This window comes from Saimiri boliviensis, chromosome 7 (assembly GCF_048565385.1).
Source record: "Saimiri boliviensis isolate mSaiBol1 chromosome 7, mSaiBol1.pri, whole genome shotgun sequence".
NCBI classification, from domain to species: Eukaryota; Metazoa; Chordata; class Mammalia; order Primates; family Cebidae; genus Saimiri; species Saimiri boliviensis.
Window position 1 is genome coordinate 93114114 of NC_133455.1, and position 13562 is coordinate 93127675.

Here is a 13562-nt window from a genome sequence, read left to right on the forward strand (position 1 = left end):
CCATTCGATGCTGAGAGACATCTATAGTTAACAGTCGCATCACTTGGGACTGATAACACCCAAAAGGTAATGAATAGTGAGATGCTTGGGCCTCTATGTGGAGGACTAAGCTCTGATTATTTTTCTTGCCCAAATTCCTGTCTAAGGGGTCTTTTACAAACCATCAGTTCTCATCAGATGGGTTTTATTTAACCCTGTGTATCTTGAGGTACTTTCCAATCTGGCTCTGGCCATAACAAGGAAGAAAATTAAAATATTTTATCCCAAAACATGTTTCTCTGCCATATCTTGAAATGGCCCTGCAAAGCCATCTCTTGTGGGAAAAATCCACATTGTATAGATAATTCACTTGCCCCCTCTTTTTTCCTTCCTTCATTTCCAGATCAAGGAGATAATCAACTAAGAGCCAAGCACCATTTTAAGTGTCATAAGAAGCATTTTACAACCTGCTCTCTCTGAAATCTGCTATCTGAGAGCTTCCTCTACACAATAAAACTCTGTCTCTGCAATCCTTTATCTTAACCCGAACATTTCCTTTCTATTAATCCCAGATCTTAGATAAACTCAACCAACTGTCAACCAGAAAATGTTTAAGTTTACCTGTACCCTGGAAGCCCCTGCTTTGATTTGTCCTGGCTTTCTGAACCAAACCCATGTATTTCTTTTTTTTTTTTTTTTAATTGCATTTTAGGTTTTGGGGTACATGTGAAGAACATGTAGGATTGTTGCATAGGTACACACATGGCAGTGTGGTTTGCTGCCTTCCTTCCCCTCACCTGTATCTGTCATTTCTCCCCATGCGATCTCTTCCCACCTCCCCACCCCCATCCCTCCCCCATTTCCCCCCAACGGACCCCAGTGTGTAGTGCTCCCCTCCCTGTGTCCATGTGTTCTCATTGTTCAACACCCACCTATGAGTGAGAACATGTGGTGTTTGATTTTCTGCTCTTGTGTCAGTTTGCTGAGAATGATGGTTTTCAGGTTCATCCATGTCCCTACAAAGGACGCGAACTCATCGTTTTTGATGGCTGCTTAATATTCCATGATGTATATGTACCACATTTTCCCTGTCCAGTCTATCATCGATGGGCATTTGGGTTGGTTCCAGGTCTTTGCTATTGTAAACAGTGCTGCAATGAACATGCGTGTGCATGTGTCCTTATAGTAGAATGATTTATAATCCTTCGGATATATACCCAGTAATGGGATTGCTGGGCCAAATGGGATTTCTATTTTTAGGTCATTGAGGAATCGCCACACTGTCTTCCACAATGGTTGAATTAATTTACATTCCCACCAACAGTGTGTAAGTGTTCCTATTTCACCCATGTATTTCTTAAATGTATTTGATTGATGTCTCATGCCTCCCTAAAATGTATAAAATCAAGCTGCACCCAGACCACCTTGGGCACATGGTCTCAGGACCTCCTGAGGGCTGTGTCACGGGCCATGGTCACTCATATTTGGCTCAGAATAAATCTCTTAAAATGTTTTTGGCCAGGCACAGTGGCTCACACCTGTAATCCCAGCAGTTTGGGAGGCCAAGGCAGGTGGATCATGAGGTCAGGAGTTCAAGACTAGCTTGGTCAAGATGGTGAAACCCCTGTCTCTACTAAAAATACAAAAATTAACGTGGCATGATCGCTGGCACCTGTAATTCCAGCTACTTGGGAGGCTGAGGCAGGAGAATCGCTTGAACCCAGGAAGCAGAGGTTGTAGTGAGCCGAGATCGCACCACTGCACTTCAGCCTGGGCAACAAGAGCAAGACTCCATCTCAGAAAAACAAAAAAAAATTTTGTAGGGTTTGACTTTCTTTGTCAACGATGTTAAATACTGAGAAAGGGATGGATATAGAAAGAGTTGTGGTGTATCACTGACTCAAATACCATAATCAGGCTTTCCTTCAGAGACATGACTTTCCAGAATAGTGAATAAATAAAATCGTGAGCCAAAGAAAGTACAATATTTCCTAGATTTGCAAATCTACTGATTGAATTCCTGAAAAATTCAGTATCTAGTAAAACTATGGAAAAATATTTTGTTAACATGTAAAAGGTTTAAGCTCAGATAATTATAAACAGGTTTTAAACCTTCATAAGTGGGTGGAGGGACACTAAAAGTTCATCTGGGCTGGGGAGCAATTTTGCTTTGTTAGGCTGTTCTACACATGGTTTAGTGTCCCTGACCTCGGCCGAGCCCGTGCAAATCCCTCCATTCCTGTACATTGGTACAGAGACTTCAAAAAATTTCCAGATTGCCCTCTAGAGGGCAGTACTAGCACTGTAGAGAGTCACTGAACCAAAAAGCTCTGCTGCAGATTAAACCTGCTTTGCTTGCCCTGGCGGGGTGGGGCAGCATTATTCTGTGGTCTGGGCTAGCTGGGGGTGGGGATAAGTGGTTGGGACAAATATATATTTTCTTCTCTCGCCAACCCCCTTGGGAAGGCTAAAATGCTGGAGACTACATACGCAAATGGCTATGGTGACACCTGACACCTTTTTGCGTATTTTAAGTCTTCTGATCAATTTGGCATAGAAAACTGGAGTCAAAAACTCTTCCCTATAAAAATAATAGGAATATTTCTGTCTCTCTAAGTTATATGTGTATATGTGTTTATATACACCGCTGTATATTTTATGTATTCACACACGATTATGATGTTATTGTTGGTACTGTAGAAAAAGTGGGGGCAGGCCGGGCACGGTGGCTCACACCTGTAATCCCAGTGCTTTGGGAGACCGATGCGGGTGGATCACGAGGCCAGGAGATCGCGATCATCCTGGCCAGTTTGATGAAACCGCGTCTCTACTAAAAATACAAAAATTAGCTGGGCGTGGCGGCACATGTCTGTAATCCCAGCTACTTGGAAGGCTGAAGCAGGAGAATCACTTGAACCTGGGAGGCAGAGGTTACAGTGAGCCAAGATCATGCCACTGCACTCCAGCATGGCGACAGAGCAAGATTCTGTCCAAAAAAAAAAAAAAAAAAAAACCGAAAGAAAAAAAAAGAAAAGAAACAGTGGGGTCAATCGAAATATCTATGAACAATAGAGTAGATTTTATTTATTTACTTATTTTTATTTTTTTAAATTTTTATTTTTATTTTTAATAGAGACAGGGTTTCACCGTGTTAGTCAGGCTGGTTTCGAACTCCTGACTTGAGGTGATCCACCCGCCTTGGCCTCCCAAAGTGCTGGGATTACAGGTGTGAGCCACCTTGCCCAGCCTTATTTATTATTTGCTATTATTTTTGATACAGAAAAATATGTTACCCAGGCTGGAGTGCAGTTGTGCAACCTTGGCTCACTGCAACCTCTGTCTCCTGTGTTCAAGCAGTTCTTTTGCCTCAGTCTCCCAAGTAGCTGGGATTACACACTGGGTTAATTTTTGTATTTTTTGTGAAGACAGGGTTTCATCATGTTGCCCAGGCTGGTTTGAACTCCTGGCCTCAAGTGATATGCCTGCCTCTGTCTCCCAAAATGCTGGGATTACAGGCGTGAGCCACTACATCTGGCATCTTCATTCATTCATTCATTCATTCATTCATTCAATTATTGAGACAGAGTCTCACTCTTGTCATCCAGGCTGGAGTGCAGTGGTGTGATCTTGCCTCAATGTAACTTCCTCCTCCCAGGTTCAAGTGATTCTCTTGCCTCAGCCTCCTGAGTAGCTGGAATTACAGACACCTGCCACCACACCCAGCTAATTTTTGTATTATTATTATCATTATTATTTTTTTGAGATGGAGTTTCACTCTTGTTACTCAGGCTGGAGTGCAATGGCGCGATCTCAGCTTACTGCAACCTCCACCTCCTGGGTTCAGGCAATTCTCCTGCCTCAGCCTCCTGAGTAGCTGGGATTACAGGCACGTGCCGCCATGCCCAGCTAATTTTTTGTATTTTTAGTAGAGACAGGGTTTCACCGTCTTGGCCACCTGGTCTTGAACTGCTGACCTTCTGATCCACCCACCTCAGCCTCTCAAAGTGCTAGGATTACAGGCGTTAAAAAAAAAAAAAGAAAGAAGTGTCTTAGTCACACTGTCTATATTCTAATTTCCTCATTAGGTCCAATAATTTCCTTTATAGCTTTTCTCTTTTTTTGCTTCAAAATCCAGTCAAAAATTACACATTGGCTGGGTGCAGGGGTATATCTGTAATCCCAGCAGTTCGAGAGGCGAGACAAGAGGATTCCTTGAGCCCAGGAGTTTGAGACAAGCCTAGGCAACATAGCAAGACTCTATATCTACTAACTAACTAACTAACTAACCAACCAGGCATGCATCCATGGTCCCAGCGGTACAGGAAGCTGAGGCAGGAGGATGTCTTGAGCCCCAGTGTTAGCTGCAGTGAACTATGATAATGCTACTGTACTCCAGTCTGGGCAACAGAGTGGGACCTATCTTAAACAGCACATTCATTTCTTAGGAATTTGAACCTTCCATTGGCTAGGTAAGAGCTTATATTTTTAGCCATTCTTCACTGAGTTACTGCTTGTTTTCTGTATATAAGGAAGAAATGGTAGATAATAGTGTGACGTACTAGATGCAAATCTTTGTACTTGCAAATTATTCAGTTTTACTAAGCTTCAGTAAATTGGTTAGGATGCTTCTGTTTGCCAGTAACAGGAAATCTAAAATAAAAATGACTGAAACAATTACATTTAATATTTCACATAAAAGGATGGGCACAGAGACTCACACCTGTAATCCCAGCACTTGGGAGGCCAAGGCGAGAGAATTATTTGAGCCCAGGAGTTCAAGACTAGCCTGGACAACATAGTGAAACCCTGTTTCTACAAACAAAAAAAGGAAGAAGACAGAGGAGAAAGAGAAGAAAAAGAAGGAGAAGGAGAAGAGGAAGGAGAAGGAAGGATTTGGCTGTTGCCTGGAATCCCAGTAATTTGGGGATGCTGAAGTGGGCAGATAGCCTGAGCCCAAGAGTTCGAGACTAGCCTGGACAACATAGCAAAAACCCGTTTCTACCAAAAATACAAAAATTAGCCAGGCATGGTGACACATGCCTGTAGTCCCAGCTACTCAGGAGGCTGAGGTGGGAGGACCACTTGAGCCTGGGTGGTGGAGGTTGCAGTGAGTGGAGATTGTGCCAGTGTACTCCAGCCTGGGCCACAGAGTGAGACCCTGCCTTAAAAAAAAAAAAAAAAGAAAAGAAAAAGAAAAAAGAGAAGTCGGCCGGGCAAGGTAGCTTACACCTGTAATCCCAACACTTTGGGAGGCCAAGTTGGGCAGATCACAAGGTCAGGAGTTCAAGACCAGCCTGATCAACATGGTGAAACCCTGTCTCTACTAAAAATACAAGAATTAGCCAGGTGTTATGGTACACACCTATAATCCCAGCTACTCAGGCCTGAGGCAGGAGAATCACTTGAACCCGAGAGGCGAAGGTTGTAGTGAGCCAAGATCATGCCACTGGGTCACAGAGTGAGACTCCATCTCAAAAAAAAAAAAAAAAATGTCTGTGTTGTAGCTGGGTGGGGTGGCATATACCTGTAGTCCCAGCTACTCAGGAGGCTGAAGCAGGAGAACTGCTTGAACCCAGAAGGCGGAGGTTGTAGTGAGCCAAGATTGTGCCATTACACTGAAGACTGGGCAAAACAGTGAGACTCCGTCTCAACAACAACAACAAAATTTTAAAGACAGGCAGCCAAAAAATACAAAGAAAATTAGCCAGGTGTGGTGGTGCATGACCGTAACCCCAGTTACTCGAAAGGCTGAGGTGAGAGAATTGCTTGAATCCAGGAGGTAGAAGTCGCAGTGACCCAAGATCATGCCACTGTACTCCTCCCTGGGTGACAGGGAAATTCTGTCTCAAATAAAAAAAATTTGTAGGCACAAGATCTTGCTGTGTTGCCTGGTGCCAACCTGGTCTCAAACTCCTGAAATGAAACAATTCTCCTGCCTCAGCCTTCCAAAGTGCTGGATTTACCGGCCTGATCCACTGTGCCAGGTCTCTGAATGGTAAGATCACTTAACCCCAGGATTGGAAACCAACCTGGACAACATAGTGAGATCCTCCTAGTGTTACCTAACGTTTTCCCCTATCCTCCACTTTTTTTCTTGTAGCGTACAGGCTCGAATAGATTCAGGTTTAAGGTTTTGCTTTGTTTATGACTACTTCGTAGGTAGTGCTGTATATTTCACATTGCCTTATATTCAAAAGCGTGTAATAGCTGGTGGTTTCACTACAGTGGCTGCTAAGATGCATCAGCGGGTTCAAGTGGTGGCATCAGCCTTTTACCTAATGGTTTTATCATCTCTGGATAACCAGTATTTGAGTCATTTTATTAGGCATTACAAAATGTTGACTTTCTAATACTACATTTCTTATCTGTAATTATTCTATATAGAACTCTTACCTAGTAGGGTTACTTGATTTCTAGGAAATACTGTTCATACTGGACAGGTGATATAAAATCTCGGTCCTTTCGCCTTAGTTATCAGCTTTTGGAATAATGAGTTGGTGCACAGCAACCTTTCCTTGTATTGATTCACTATGGTGTGTTTCTTCTTTTCCCTTCTTTAAAAAATTACAACCTTTTATATATTTGTATGTTTGTTTATTTACTTGAGACAGAGTCTCACTCTGTCACACAGGCTGGAGCACAGTGGCATTAACACAGCTCACGAGCCTGTAACTCCTGGACTTAAGCAGTCTTCTCACCTGAGCCTCCAGAGTAATATTTTTATTTATTTTAATGAATTGAAATCATAATTCTTCTTGATGTTCAAATCACCTTATCTTTGACCAAAGGGAACGTCTTCAAGCTGGCTTATGGAATTTTTTGTTATTCGATGTGTCCCATCATTAGCCTTTGATAGAGCTTTTGCTTTCTGGTACAATAAGCTGTTCCAAGCTTATTTTTCTTCCTTTTTTTTTTTTTTTTGTACGTTTTCTGCCCTGAACCTGGATTAGGTGTGGTGCTTTTTAGTGAGAAATGGTATTGAATTTTAGCTATTCTAATGGAGGATAGTGGTATTTCATTGCGGTTTTAATTTGCATTTCTCTGATGACTAATGATTTTGAGCATCTTTCCATGTGCTGATTCATCATTCATATGTCTGCTTTGGTAAAAGCGTCTGTTCGCTGAGAGGTGGAGGTTGCAGTGAGCTGAGATTGCACCAGTACACTCTAGCCTGGGGGATAGAACAGGACTCCATCTCCCAAAAAAAAATTTACCCGTTTTAAGAAAATGGGTTGTCATATTTTTTCCCTAGGAACAGAATTTATTGGATAGTAGCATATTAGGAAAAACATAAGCTCTACTATATATAAATAGATAAATAGATAGACACACACACTATATATATAAATGAACTGTGAAGTCTATCTCAACTTCAGAAAATGTGAAGACGTGTCCATCTTAGAACTGAAGAAATGTAGAAGTGGCTGCCTTGCAAGTTTGCAAGAACATGAGTGACATAATGTATAAAGTACTTAATGTAAGTGTTCAAAGGGTAAATGTCATTACTATTATCAACTATATTTGACTCTTTTGAGATTTATCTAACACACATGGTACACTTTAATAAAGCAGCTGACTCCAGGTTTTTTGTTTTAGTTTTTGCATTTATGCCAATGTGGAAATATGAACAGATTAGTTCTATATTCTCTTCCCTGAAAATATCATCAGAGCTATTAGACAATCTGGAACAGCAGTATCTAACATAAACTTTGTGTGTTCGTGGATATGTGTTCAATAAATAACATTTAAATAATGAGGGAGGCCACTTCTAAAGACCTACCATTCACCTGATCGACACAATATCTAGCATAGGACCAGTTCTCAAATGACGGCAAATAAGCCTAGCAGGTCGCTTCATTTGGAACAGACATTGCAATTGCACTTGAGTGATCATGCCAAGTTTTGCAGGGACTGTCCTTAGACTTAGCCTATGAAGATATAACTCGTGCTGTTTACATATTATAGCATTTTCTAAACTAGTTCAATTCGCAATGTCCTTGTGCTGAGCAGGGCTCCATTTTCTTTACCAGCGGACTATGATGAAATGATGTGGAGTTCACCTGGCTGAGAGGGAATGACTGTGCATGGGCTGGACACCCTGTGGCTTGCTTAGTACACCATACAATGGTATTTCACCTTGGTCACCAGATCACAGCAGGAGACAGGTAACTCGTGACAATTTTTTTTTTTTTTTTTTTTTTTTACTTTTACCATTGTTTTAATAGCTATTCCTTGGGCAGTTCTAAGAGTTTCTTTCTTGGGAGATTACAAATAAGTCTGAGATCAAAGTGAGAGCAGGGTTGGTTTTTTCCCTCCCTCCCTCCCTCCCTCCATCCCTCCCTCCCTCCCTCCCTTCCTTCCTTCCTTCCCTCCCTCCTTCCCTCCTTCCCTCCTTCCCCGCTCCTTCCTTCCTTCCTTCCTCTTTCTTTCTTTCTTCCTTTCTTTCTCTTTCCTTTCTTTCTTTTCTTTCTTTCTTCTGAGACAGAGTTTCACTCTTGTCGCCCAGGCTGAAGTGCAATGGTGTGATCTTGGCTTACCACAACCTCCGTCTCCCAGGTTGAAGTGACTTTCCTGCCTCAGCCTCCCAAGTAGCTGGGATTATAGGTGGGCACCTGGCTAGTTTTGTAGTTTTCGTAGAGATGGGGTTGCTCCATGTTAGTCAGGCTAGTCTTGAACTCCCGACCTCAGGTGATCTGCCCACCTTGGCCTCCCAAGGTGCTGGGATTACCGGCGTGAGCCACCACGCCCGGCAGGGTTGGTTTTTTCTAAGGCCTCTCTCCTTGGCTTGGAAACGTCATTTTCTCAGTGTCTTCACATGGTCTTTTGCTCTATACCTGTCCAAATTTCCTCTTCTTATAAGGACACAGTTGTATAGAATGAGGGTTTTCCCCTCATGGTGACTGACTTACCTCTTTAAAGGCCGTATCTCCAAACAGTCACATTCCAAGGAGCTGGGGACATGGCTTCAGCACGTGAATTTCGGGCAAAGGAATGGAGAAGGTTGGAAAACATAAAAAAGCCTGTAACACCAGATCTGACTTCTCTCATGGGCCTCCTCAAAGAGTGAGGGTTACTGTATGTCCTTTTTGGAATTCAAATTAAAGAAGCGTTTGCTCTGTCAGCCAATTCTGGGAAGCCAAGTTTGGTTTGGGCAGCCACAGTCAGGATGTCTTTTTATTATTAAGTTGTAAGAGGTTTGTTTGGTTGCCTGGTTGGTTGATTTTGTTGTTTGTTTGTTTGTTTGTTTTTTGAGACGGAGTTTCGCTCTTTTTGCCCAGGCTGGAGTGCAATGGCGTGATCTCGGCTCACCGCAACCTCCGCCTCCTGGGTTCAGGCAATTCTCCTGCCTCAGCCTCCTGAGTAGCTCGGATTACAGGCACGCGCCACCATGCCCAGCTAATTTTTTGTATTTTTAGTAGAGACGGGGTTTCACCATGTTGACCAGGATGGTCTCAATCTCTTGATCTCGTGATCCACCCGCCTCGGCCTCCCAAAGTGCTGGGATTACAGGCTTGAGCCACTGCACCCGGCCCGCCTTTTAATTTTCTTAATTTTGTCTTTGAAAGAGCAGAAGTTTTGCATTTTTATCAAAATGCAACTTATCAATTATTTCTTTTATGGTTTCTGCTTTTTTATGTCCTAAGATACCTTTAACTATGGCAAGATTGTAAAATTTTTTTCCCCCATGTTGCATGGTTTTAGCAATTATCGTTAGGTCTGTGATCCACATGGAGTTAATTTTTGTGTGTGGTGTGAAGTAGGAATTGAGGTTTACTCTTTCCAATATAGATATGCAGTTGTTAGGCTAGGCGTGGTAACGCACACCGGTAATTCCTTCACTTTGGGAGACCAAGCAGATGAATTGCTTGACCTCAGGAGTTCAAGACTCGCCTGGGCAATATGGTGAAACCTTGTCTTTACCAAAAATAGCAAAAAATTATCTGGGTGTGGTAGCATGCATCTGTAGTCCCAGCTGAGGTGGGAGGACCGCTTGAGCCCAGGAGGCAGAGGTTGTAGTGAGCTGAGATGGTTGCTGCACTCCAGTCTTGGTGACAGAGCCAAACCCTGTCACAGAAGAGAGAGAGAGAGAGAGAGAGGAAGGAAGGAAGGAAAGAAAGAAAGAAAGTAAAAGAAAAGAAAGAGGAGGGAGGAAAGAAAGAAAAGAAAAAGGGAAAAAAGACATGCAGTTGTTCCTGCACCATTTGTTAAAAAGACTGGAATGGTGATTTTTTTTTTTTTTTTTTTTTTTTGGAGACAGAGTTTCGCTCTTGTTACCCAGGCTGGAGTGCAATGGCGCGATCTCGGCTCACCGCAACCTCCGCCTCCTGGGCTCAGGCAATTCTCCTGCCTCAGCCTCCTGAGTAGCTGGGATTACAGGCACGTGCCACCACGCCCAGCTAGTTTTTGTATTTTTAGTAGAGACGGGGTTTCACTATGTTGACCAGGATGGTCTCGATCTCTCGACCTCGTGATCCACCCGCCTCGGCCTCCCAAAGTGCTGGGATTACAGGCTTTGGAATGGTGATTTTAATAATGCATGTTAATTCTCTACCGCCTTGGGAAATGGTGTTGGCTGAAAGTTACATGCTTTAAGAAAGTGTCCGGTGAATGGAATGAGAAAGTGGTGGTTTGCACCAGTAACTTTGCGTTTCTGAAGTGTTTTTCAGTGCCTCCATCTGTGTTTGTAATTGTAACTGCCTCCATTCATTGGGTTAGTAAGGCAAGCAATCAGTGGCAGGAAAGCATTTTCAGGCACAAAGTAGGTAACTCAGGTGAAGAGTGAAGCCCTTCCAAATGATTCACAGAATTACAAGAAAGAAAAAAAGAGCGAAGCCCTGGACACAGCTTTTAGAAATGTAGATACTTGGCCAGGCACGGTGGCTCAAACCTGTAATCCTGAGGCAGCAGAATCACTTGAACTGGGAGAGGCAGAGGTTGCAGTGAGCCAAGATCGCCCCATTGCATTCCAGCCTGCGCAACAGAGTGAGACTCTGTCTCAAAAAAAAAAAAAGGGCTGGGCTCGGTGGCTCATGCCTGTAATCCCAGCACTTTGGGAGGCCAAGGCGGGTGGATCATGATGTCAAGAGATCGAGACCATCCTGGTCAACATGGTGAAACCCTGTCTCTACTAAAAATACAAAAAAATTAGCTGGGCATGGTGGCGCGTGCCTGTAATCCCAGCTACTCAGGAGGCTGAGGCAGGAGAATTGCCTGAACCCGGGAGGCGGAGGTTGCAGTGAGCCGAGATCGCGCCATTGCACTCCAGCCTGGATAACAAGAGCGAAACTCCGTCTCAAAAAAAAAAAAAAAAAAAGAAAGAAAACAGAGTTTCTAGTTTTCCACCAAAGTGCAGGATGGCAAGTGAGAAGGGACCAATAGCGGGATCCACCAAGGCCTCCTTGAGGAAGGCTCTTTCTTCTCAGAAGAGCTGCCCGTTTGGTTACTACTGTAAGGCAGAGAGAGCGAATGGATCGCAATTCAGCAGCAGCTCCAAAAAACTGGTAGTGCTAGAAAGGCTCTGAGGTGGAATTTTGGAAATGAGGACCATGCTGAACGAATGATGCCTTCTGTGAAATGAGAAGGAGGAAATGGGGGCTCCTTGCCATAGGTTAAGCTGTTGTCCTTGAAATTTCTTTTAGGTAGCACACATTTCTTTAAGCTTGCATCAAACTATTCACAAATGTTAGAAGTGTAAGATGGTGATTTACTTCAAGGACTTTGTTAATTTTTTAAACCTATTTTAAGTTTCCTTCTGGAGGAATATGGCCAAATGAAGGTTTCCTTGCCTTTCTTTTTTTTTTTTTTCTCAGCCAGGGTCTTGCTCTATGGCCCAGACTCGAGTGCAGTGGCATGATCACAGCTCGCTGCAGCCTGGACCAGGCTCAGGTGATCCTCCTATTTCAGCCTCCCGAGCAGCTGGGGCTATAGGCATACACCACCACACCCGCTAAGTTTTTATTTTTATTTTTTGCAGAGACAGAGTCTCCCTTGTTGCCCAGGCTTGTCGCAAATTCCTGGGCTCAAGTGATCTTCTGGCGCCGGCCCCCCAGTGTCAGCATTACAGGTATGAGTCATAGCCCTTGGCCTCCTCCTCCTTCTACATGAGTGTATGACAAATGCTCAATCTGTGGGACATCCCTTCTTTGTTGCTGTGATCTTACAAGAGATGGTTAAATAGGTCAGGCGCACTTTGGGAGGCCAAGGCGGGTGGAATACGTGGTCAAGGGATCAAAACCATGCTGGCCAGCATGGTGAAGCTCTTTCTCTACTAAAAATATAAAAATTAGCTGGCTGTGGTGGAGCGTGCCTGTCATCCCAACTATTCAGGAGGCTAAGGCAGGAGAATCGCTTGAACCCGGGAGGCGGAGGTTGCAGTGAGCCGAGATCGCGCCACTACACTCTAGCCTGGTGCCAGAGTGAGACTCTGATTCAAAAAAGAAAAGAGAGACGTTAAATAAAGGGACTTCTAACTGGTTATAAGAAGTCTTGTTGAACTGAAAGGATGGGGAAATGCTTTCAAACAGTTGCCAATTTCTGCGCCTTAGTAATGGGCACTTTTTTTTTTTTTTTTTGAGATGGAGTTTCGCTCGTTACCCAGGCTGGAGTGCAATGGCACGATCTCGGCTCACCACAACCTCTGCCTCCTGGGTTCAGGCAATTCTCCTGCCTCAGCCTTCTGAGTAGCTGGGATTACAGGCATGTGCCACCATGCCCAGCTAATTTTTTGTATTTTTAGTAGAGATGGGGTTTCACCATGTTGACCAGGATGGTCTCGATCTCTTGACCTCATGATCCACCCGCCTCGGCCTCCCAAAGTGCTGGGATTACAGGCTTGAGCTACTGCGCCCAGCCTAATGGACACATTTTAACACCTGAAGAAAATCCCCTAAATTTCTTGCTTGATTATTCTGTACTAAACTGTTAGAGTTTTTTCCCCTTAAGGTCAATGTTCATTATTTTAGTACCACCAGCTGAGATGACAGTTTGTCCCATAGGCTGTCAAGGACATTGACAAGTAACAAGGATATTGCTTTTCTTGAAAGGTTCTGGAGAGCTTTTCACCCCCACTCACCAGGTACTGACAGCAGAGAATGTCAATGCACTGGTCTCTGAGTGGCAGATGGAAGGTTTCCTTCTGCTGCCAGAAACCAAATACCCTAGAGTGAAGCCCTCTCTGAATTCTGCGCCCACCCTGTTCATTCATTTTCAGAGCCTGTTTTTCCTTTGACAACGCTTCTCAGAGAGAACTGTGACAAGATTACAAATGAACTATCTGTCTGTATTTTATAGTACAGCAATATGTCTACTCTCTGAAATCATCAAACATAGCAGATTCTAGTCCATTTTCTTGAGATATTCATTAGTAGCTACACTGGAGGTTACTGAATCCAATTTTCATTAGTGAATGTCCCCAAAGATGACATGTGCCTCTCTTTGCAAAATTGCCTGTTTTTCATAAACTTGACTATGAAGTTACTTTAAATGGAATCCTGCTTTTCTTATTAACATCGTCTTATAGGGATATCATGCTCATAATAAATTGGTCTCAATAGGTAAGTTAAAACACTCAAGAGGATGAAGAA

General features: G+C 43.4%; 1 long non-coding RNA gene across 1 annotated transcript in view; it reads left to right on the forward strand.

Moving 5' to 3' along the window:
• LOC141585009 (uncharacterized) overlaps positions 1–8138 on the forward strand; it is a 45613-nt gene extending 37475 nt beyond the window's left edge. Inside the window, exon 3 of the long non-coding RNA XR_012518291.1 lies at positions 8010–8138. This is a non-coding gene — a long non-coding RNA (uncharacterized LOC141585009). The remainder of the gene's footprint in view (positions 1–8009) is intronic.
• The last annotated feature ends 5424 nt before the right edge of the window (positions 8139–13562 follow it).